Source organism: Ceratotherium simum, chromosome 17 (genome assembly GCF_057802395.1).
Source record: "Ceratotherium simum simum isolate JZ-2026a chromosome 17, ASM5780239v1, whole genome shotgun sequence".
In the NCBI taxonomy this organism is placed as follows: Eukaryota; Metazoa; Chordata; class Mammalia; order Perissodactyla; family Rhinocerotidae; genus Ceratotherium; species Ceratotherium simum.
Window position 1 is genome coordinate 9,088,006 of NC_141916.1, and position 9,520 is coordinate 9,097,525.

Sequence of the window (9,520 nt, forward strand, 5' to 3'; positions counted from 1 at the left end):
CAGAAAACTGAGGGTAGGTAAAAAACTGGCTCCTTGAAAAGTCGGGGATAATACCTAAAGTATAACATGCACATTTTATTTGTAGGCTTTAGGAGTTCTTATTTTGCAACTACAAATTTTGACTCTATTTTAGAATAGAAAATTGTGTTCAAATGTTTCTACTCTAAGGGCACGAAGTCATTTTTATAATATAAATATGAGATGAATTTTACCCATCTAGGCCTTCTCTTTAAGTGTATTCACATTTAAATTAGGATACCTTGGGATTAAATGAATAACAATGTAAAGAACTTTAGTTTTCCCTCATTGGCCAAAGGATGGTTTGCATGACTGCCTGCACACCCTGCTGCCATCCCCAGAAATGCTTCCAAAGGGAAGAATAGCGATTATTAAACAGAGCTAGGGAAGTCCCAAAGTAACAAATGATGGGATGACCATTGAAAAATCCATTGACTTAAAAGATAAATATAAAATATTGGTGCTAAAAGTGTTCAATATGTTGCCAATGACACAAATGAAGAGGCTGGGGGCGGTACCACTGCTGCTGCTGTCCTGACATGCTCCATTGCCAAGGAAGTCTTTGAGAAGATTAGGAGAAATGCCAATCCAGTGGAACTCAGGAGAGGTGTGATGTTATCTGTTGATGTTGTAATCGCCAAACGTAAGAAGCAGTCTAAACCTGTGACCACCCCTGAAGAAATTGCTCAGGTTGCTACCATTTCTGCAAACAGAGAAAAAGAAATTGGCAACATCATTTCTGATGCAATGAAAAAGGTTGGAAGAAAAGATGTCATTACAGTAAAGGATGGAAAAACACTGAATGATGAATTAGAAATTATTGAAGGCGTGCTTGATGGAGGTTTGTTTCTCCATACTTTATTAATACTTCAAGAGGTCGGAAATGTGAATTCCAAGATGCCTATATTCTGTTGAGTGAAAAGAAAATTTCTAGCATCCAGTCTCTTGTATCTGCTCTTGAAATTGCTAGTGCTCACTGTAAGCCCTTGGTCATAGTTGCTGAAGATGTTGATGGAGAAAGTCTAAGTATAGTAGTTTTAAATAGGCTAAAAGTTGGTCTACAGGTTGTAGCAGTCAAAGCTCTTGGTTTTGGTGACAATAGAAAGATCCTGATACAAGGCTATTGCTACTAGTAGTCTGGTGTTTGGAGAAGAAGGATTGACGCTGTATCTTGAAGATGTTCAGCTTCATGACTTAGGAAAAATTGGAGAGGTCACTATGACCAAAGATGAACCTGTGATCTTGAAAGGAAAAGCTGGGAAGGCTCAAATTGAAAAACGTACTCAAAAAATCATCAAGCAGTTAGATATCACAACTAGTAAATATGAAAAGGAAAAACTGAATGATCATCTGGCAAAACTCTCAGGTGGAGCAGCTATGCTGAAAGTTGGTGGGATGTGTGGTGCTGAAATGAATGAAAGGAAAGAGTTACAGATGCCCTCAATGCTACACGAGCTGCTATTGGAGAAGGCATTGTTCTGAGAGGGTTTGTGCTCTGCTTTGGTGCATTCCAGCCTTGGACTCAATAACTCCAGTTAACGAAGATCAAAAATTGGTATAGAAGTTATTAAGAGAACACTCATTCCTGCAATGACCATTGCTAAAAATGCAGGTGTTGAAGGATCATTGATAGTTGAGAAAATTATGCCAAGTTCATCAGAAGTTGGTTATGATGCTATGCTTGACGATTATGTGAATATGATGGAAAAAGGAACCACGGATCCAACTCAGGTTGTAAGAACTGCTTGATTAGATGCTGCTGAAGTGGCCTCTCTGGTAACTACAGCAGAAGTTGTAGTCACTGAAATTCCTAAAGAGAAGGACCCAGGAGTAGGCAGAATGTGTGGAATGGAAGGTGGTGTGAGAGGCGGCGTGTTCTAATTCCTAGAATTGTGCTTTACTAGTATTAATGAACTGTGGGAGGAAGATCAAACAGTGCTCCTGACCAACAATTTCAGAAAAATCAGTTGAAGGAAATTACTGAAGAAAAGGCTGGCTGATGTTAAGGAAAATCCGTATAACCATCAGTTATTGGTTTCAGTTGACCACATATAATGGTTTACTGCTGTCATTGTCCATGCCTACAGATAATTTATTTTATATTTTTGAATAAAAAGACATTTGTACATTCCTGATAACTGAGTGCAAGAGCCACGTGCCAATGTACTGCTTTCAATTTAAATCACTGAGGCATTTTTACTACTATTCTGCTAAAATCAGGATTTTACTGCCTGCCATCACCAGATGAGAAGCTAAGAACCATCCTTCCTGTGGGGAATAAGAATAATTGTGTACAAAGTAGAGAAGTATTCAATTATGGGACAACCTTTGTGTAATAAAAATTTGTTTAGAGTTAAAAAAAGAAATTTAGTTTTACTTGTTAAGAAAATCATATTTGTTTTTTGGCATAACCATAAATATATACACAAAAATGTGAACTTTATTAGGAAACGGAATAGGTATTCCTATTGATTAAAATTGTGGAAATACAAGGAAACAAATTGTGGAAATAAATATAAAATATGAAAATACAATATATTTTGGTAAGCAAAAAGCTGGGAAATTATGTCTGTGTGGTAACTGATTCTAGCAATTAATATGTCACTCAGATTGATTACTAATGTAAAAAATGAAAATATTTTCTTGTGTCTAGAAAAAAAGAAATTTTCATGCAGAAACAGGGAAGCCACATATGCACAACCCTCAATACAATTAATCTACATATACTAAAAATGTTAGACTCTACATTAAACGTTTTCATACTTTAACACCTTAGGGCTGTTTACTCCCTATTATGTCATTGAGAAAATTAACAGATAGTGTATCAGTTTTAGAAGAACTCAGTTATTGGAGCACCAGAATTCCTGCCACAATTCTTTGTTCATTTAAAATCAATTTCAGGATATTACAAGTTTTCCTTCAATAACTGCTTGGAAAGCATAATTTCAGGGAAAGCAGTGCTGCAGAGTTGAAGAAGATATAGTCCTTACTTTCCAGCTTGATAAAATAGAAAAGGCATACAAATATCCCTAAATATCATATCTGAAGAAACTATAAACTATAATGAGACTACAAGGAAGGGAAAGATTGAATCTGACTGAAGGTTGAAAATTGAATTATTCTGGTCTCTTTTGGTGAAAGTGAAGAAGTCTAACTCAAATTATTTTAAGGAAGAAAATACTTTTGGCTCATATACCTGGAAAGATAAAAAATCAGACTAAATGTAGACAGGGGTGGATCAAGAAACATGAAAGAAACAATTAAAACTATCTCAGCTCAGACTTCTTCTCTGCCTTATTGTCAAGCAGCCTATTGCTATGTAACAGAAAAAGTGGATCTTGAAGCTTGCCATCTCAAAGAGTTGATATGATTGAAAAATCCACAACATAAAGCACATGTATACGAAGCTATGGAGAATACTTGAGCAGTAGTTGTAAGTTGAAGAACTGGCATGCATATAGTCAGATGGGCAGTATGACATTGGGTAAGTTGAATTTGGGAGTCAGTAGTTGCTGGTTTAAATTCTACATGTGTGATCTTAGCTGGATGATCTAGGGCAAATCACTTGGCCTCTAAACCTGATTCTCCACATGTCTAAAATGTTGACAATGTCTCATGGGGCGCAGGTCTTGTCAAATAATAAAGGCTCAGATACTGTATATCAATGTCATTGTCATTTTTTATTATAGACACATTGCTTGAGGAGATGAGTCTTTCACTATGTCTAAAGGGTTGTAGAGATGGAGATTGGAAGCCAAGAGGAGAGATTATGTTTATTCCCATAAGGATATTCTATGATCTCCTAAAACGCTGTATCTCTGTAGAATTTCCATTGACATTTATCACTACAGACCAACATTTGAATCCCATACATGTCAACTGGATCATTCCTCTCAGCATATAAATGTGAGGTTATTTCTCCAATCTAAAAAAATGTTTTGAATACACCTGTTTTTGCAAATCAAAAGATTGGATTATACTCAATATTTCCAGTTTCCTTCATTCCACTATGTTTTAATCTCACTCTGACATTACTGTAATGTCTTCCTACACTCATGTATAAATTCCAATATTGTAAGACTTTGGTAGTGGAATTGTGAGGGCGTGAGCATATTCAACGCTATTAAGTATTGCCAAATAGTTCTTCAGAGTTGTTGTAACAATTCACATTTCTAATATTAGTGGATGAGGGATTCTGATATTCTGCCAGCACTTGATACTGTTAAGTTTTTTTTGTTTGCTTGTTGTTATTTGTGTGTGTGTTTACTTTTGGTCACAACAGTTGAATGACAATTCATGCTTTTTAGCTTTTGCTAATTACTAACATAATTAAAAATAATTTTATATAATTATTTACGTGTATTGATTTTTATTTTATTTTCATTGTTTTTTATTGATTTATTGAATACCTCCGTATATTTTGGATATTAACTGTTGGTTACCCGCATTCAAAATGTTTTCTCCATCTGGCGTGTTTTTTCTATCATATTTTGATACAAAGAGGGTTTTAACATAAAGAAATCAAATTTATTAGCTTTTCCATGATGAGTTATGGTTTTCATCTTCTTAAGAAAACTTCTCTTGAGATCATAAAGTTATTCTTATATGAATTCCTTTAAAACTTCTAAAGTTTTACCTTTCACGTTAAAATTTTTAACCAACGTAGTATCGATTTTAGGGAATTTAAATTTCCATTTAATTTAAATTCCCTTTGCCTAGTTAACTAATTTTTGAGAAACCATTTATTGACTAGTCCTTCCTTTCTCCGTTAATCAGGAGTGTAACCTCTGTCATATATCCTGTGCCAATATATCTCTGCACTCTCTATTTTATTCTGTTGAGCTTACTTTTCTATATGGGACCAACCCTACACTCTCTGATACATGATAACTTTAACTTGCAATAAATAATCTAATGTGAAGAAAAAAAAATTTTAAAGATTGAAGAATAAATAAACAGAGCCTCAGAGAACTTCTGGAAAACACTGGACGTAAAAAAAATATGTGTAATGGACATCAAGGAGGGCTGGAAAAAGAGAAGAAACAGGAAAATATTTGGTAAAAAATGATGAATAATTCCCAAATTTGATGAAAAATGTAGTCTATATATCCAAGAAGCTCAATAAACTCCAAATAGGATAGATACAAAAATCTACAGCTAGAAATCTGTAGTCACACTGTTGAAAGCCAAAAGTAAAAATCTTAAATGTAACAAGAGAAAAATGATTCATCATGTGTAGGAGAACATTCATACTATTAAAGCTGTTTCATATATTAAAAAAAAAAAAAGACAGAAAGAAGGCAGTGGAAGAACATATTCAAAGTTCATAAAGAAAAAAAAGTCTTCCTGACTTTTGAGGTAATGGATATGTTTATTACCTTGATTGTGGTGATGGTTTCACAGGTGTATATATGTCAAAACTCATAAAATTGTATACTTTAAGTATGTGCAGTTTCTTGCATATCAACTATACCACAATAAGGCTGTTAAAAATTTTTATATGCAGAAAAATAATGCTTCAACTATGAAAGTGAAATAAAGACTTTCTCAGATAAAGATTGTGAGGATTTGTTGCTAATAGATCTACCTTATAAGAAATACTAAAGGGAGTTATTCAGGTTGACATAAAATGACACCATGCCATAAATAGGAAGATAGGAAGAACACCAGATATGTTAAATACATGGATTACTTAAGTCTAAGGAAGGTTGTCTAAGACTGGAAACAGGAAAATGGAATAATCTTGAATGAACACAAAGGCAACTCTTTGGGGTGATGGTAATTTTTCTGAAACCAGATTGCTGTGATGGTTTCACATCTACATAAATTTTCTGAAATCACTGAATTGTAAATTTAAGTGGTTGATGCATTTTATGGTAATTAAATTATACCTAATAAAGCTATTTTTAAAAATCAATCAACGTAATCTATTATATTTATAGAATAAAGAAGCAAACCAAATGATCATATTAATATATGCTTAAAGGCATTTGACATAGTTCAATATGCATTAATGATAAAATTTCTCAGCAATTCGAGGAGACATCCTTAACCTGAGAAACAGAGTCAACAAAAAACTTATACCTAACTTCATACTTAAAAAAAGACTAACTGGATTCCTCCTATAATTAGAAACAAGTCTTAGATATCCAGTGTTACTCTTACTATTTAAGATTTCACTGGAAGTCCTAGCCAATGCAATAAGCAAGAAAAATAAATAAAATGAATATGGATTTGAAAGGAAAAATTAAAACTTTATATTTGTGAAAGACATTCTGTCTACATAGAAAATATCAAGGAATGTACCTAAAAGTTCCTAGGAATAAAAAAAAAAAATTTAAGTTGACAGAATACAAGATCAATATACAAAATTGATTGTCTTTCTTCTGTATATTAGCAATGACTAATTGAAAGCTGAAAAAAATTACCATTAAATTTCTCCAAAAATTAGATATTTTGGTCAAAAATGTGCAGGACTAGTAATTTGAAAACTACACAAAACTGATAAAAGAAATAAAATATATAAATAAATGGAGAGATATACCATGTTCATGGATTTGAAAGCTCAACACAGTTAAGATATTAATTCTCTCAACTTGTTCTATAGATTAAAGAAAGTCCAATCAAGTCTCAGCAGGACTTTTTGTAAATATCTACAATGTGTGTCTAAATTGTTTATGGAACACAAAGTTACTGGAATAGCCAAAATGATTGTGAAAAAAGAGCAAAACTGGAAGTCTCTATATCTGATTTTAAGTATAACTATATTAAGCTACAGTAATGAAACTAGTGTAATTTTTGTGAAAGGATAGACATAGAGATGTGTAAAACAGAATAGAGTCCAGAAATAAATGCACATAAACCTATTCAATTGATTTTGACAAAGGAGCAAAGGTAGTTCAATGAAGAAAGGACAGTCTTTGCAACAAATTGTGCTATAAAAACTGAATATCAATATACAAAATATTGAACATTGATCTCTGCTTTTGTAGAGGAAGAAAAATCTTTCCTCTACCCACCTGGATTATTCAGCTGGCATCCTATAAATGAGACTGGCTAAAGACAGATTAATGAGAGAAAAACAATGGTTTAATAGCATGTGCATGGCACTTAGAAATGGGAATACCTAGAGTTGAGTAACTCAGAGAGTTGGTTATAACTAGGGTTTATATATCATATCATCTTAAGCCAAAACAAAGGAAAGGGATTTGGGGCTTCTGGGCAGAGGAGGCAAGTTATGGGAAGGTGACCAGGATGATAATGGTAAGCAAGGGTTGCTTAGTCAGGTTTTTTTTTGCAGCTTTAAGTGAGTGCTTTCTCCATTGACGAGAGTTGTTAAGAGTCTTCTTTCTGGTAGACATTTCTACAAAAGGAAATTTCCTTTATAAATGTAAATTTCTTTAAAAAGGAAAACTTGTTCCCTGTTTTCAGAGCTTTTCCTGTGTCTGCTGGTTCTCAGTGGCCTTTAGTTCAAAATAATCCATGCACCAAAGAGTCATTTTGTGATGGCATATTCTGGTACCTCTCGCCTTATAATTTGTACAAAAATTAATTCAAAATGAATAATAGATATAAATGTAAATGTAAAACTATAATATTTTTGGAAGAAAACTTAAGAGAATATCTTCATGACCTCAAGTTAATCCAAGTGTTCTTTGTTAAAACATCAAAAGCACGATTCCTAAAGAAAAAAAATTGATAATTGGGCTTTATCAAAATTAAAAATGTTTGCTCTGAAAAAGGTATTGTTAGTAGAATAAAGAGACAAGCTAAAGACTGCAGAAAATATTTTCTCCATATCTGTTGAAGGACAGTGTATAAAATATTTGAATGAGTTTGAATATTTAAATGATAATTCACCACTGAAGATATAATAATGGAAAATATGCACAATAAAAGATGCTCAACATCACTAGTCATGGAAAAATGCAAATTAAAATCTCAATGCAGTACCACTGTACAACTGTTAAAGTGGCTAAATTTTTTAAAAATGACAATACTAAGTGTTGAGGATCTGAGCAAATGTAACTCTCCTACATTGATGGAGGGAATACAAAATCATATTTCTTATACACTTAAACATACTCTTACCATACGACTCAGCAACTCCATTCCATACGACCCAGTAAATATGACCCAGTATTTACTCAGAGATATAAAAACTTTTGTTGACAAAATAACCTGCATATGAATGTTTGTAGCAGTGTAATTTATAATTATCAAAACCCAAAAATAGATGTCCTATGGGTATATTCTCATGCAAAGGTGCACTACCCAGCAATAAAAAGAACAAAATGCTGTTATGTGCTGTTACATGCAGCAATGAAGATGAGTCTCAAATGCATTATGCTTCCTGAAAGAAGCCAAAATCAAAAGGTTACATACTGTATCTTACTGTATGATTTCTTTTATATGACTTTCTAGAAAAGTCAAGGCTATCAGGAAGGAAAACAAGTGGTGGTGACCATGGATTGAGATGGGGGAAGGATTTGAGGAAAATGGAACTTGTTTTGTGGTTAAGGAAACTTTTCTGTGTTCCAATCATTGTTGTAATTACCTGACTATATGAATTTCTCAAAATTCACTCAATGAAATATATCTATATCCCAATTCAATATTCATATATATATATTCTATTCAGTGAATTTTGTGTGCATGCATATACATATATGTATATGTAAATATTATTATATGTAACTAAAATAAATTTAAATAAAATTCCAACTAGACATGTGATGGAATGTAATTTCTCATCTCAATGCCTCCATCATACTTCTCATCCCTTTGTCTATTTTTGCTTGTTCTGCATAATTTCTTCAGAGCTATCTTCATTTTATAGTTTCTCTTTTTTCCTTTGCTGAGGAACATTTGCCCTGAGCTGACATCTGCTGCCCATCTTTCTCTTTTTGCTTGGGGATGATTCACCTTGAGCTAACATCTGCGCCAATCTTCCTCTATTTTGTATGTGGGTCACTGCCACAGGGTGGCTGCTAATGAGCGGTGTAGGTCTGTGCCTGGGAACCAAACCCGGGCCGCCGAAGCCAAACTCAGGTCGCCAAAGCAGAACATGCCGAACTTAACCACTAGTCCGTGGGGTCAGCCCCCTGTAGTTTCTCTTTTTACCTGTGTCTTCTATACTGTTTAATCTATCCACTGAGTTCAATTACAACTATTCTATTTTTCTTAGTTCTATTTGGTTATTTTTCCTATCTATTCTGTATTTTTGGGTAGTATCTTCCTTCTTTCTCGTTATCTTAGACTATCTTTTGCTTATTAAAATATTTTACTTATCTATTTAACATTCTACACAAAGTAGTATGTATTTCATTTTTTGGATAGGTCAATATTCTACTAAGTAACATATGGGAGGGCCCTCTCTCTCTTTTTCATGATCCTATATTTGTCTGAGCTTTCCCTTTGGGAATTTGTGAGCACTGTGTTGACCATTTGTTCCTCCAGAGAATATTTGCTTTTGCTTTTACCGGGAACCTTGGTGAACTAA

The 9,520-nt window shown here is 33.5% G+C and overlaps 1 pseudogene; it reads left to right on the plus strand.

The window, feature by feature from the left end:
* Nucleotides 1-244: 244 nt before the first annotated feature.
* Nucleotides 245-2,426, plus strand: LOC101408123 (60 kDa heat shock protein, mitochondrial pseudogene; annotated as a pseudogene).
* The last annotated feature ends 7,094 nt before the right edge of the window (nt 2,427-9,520 follow it).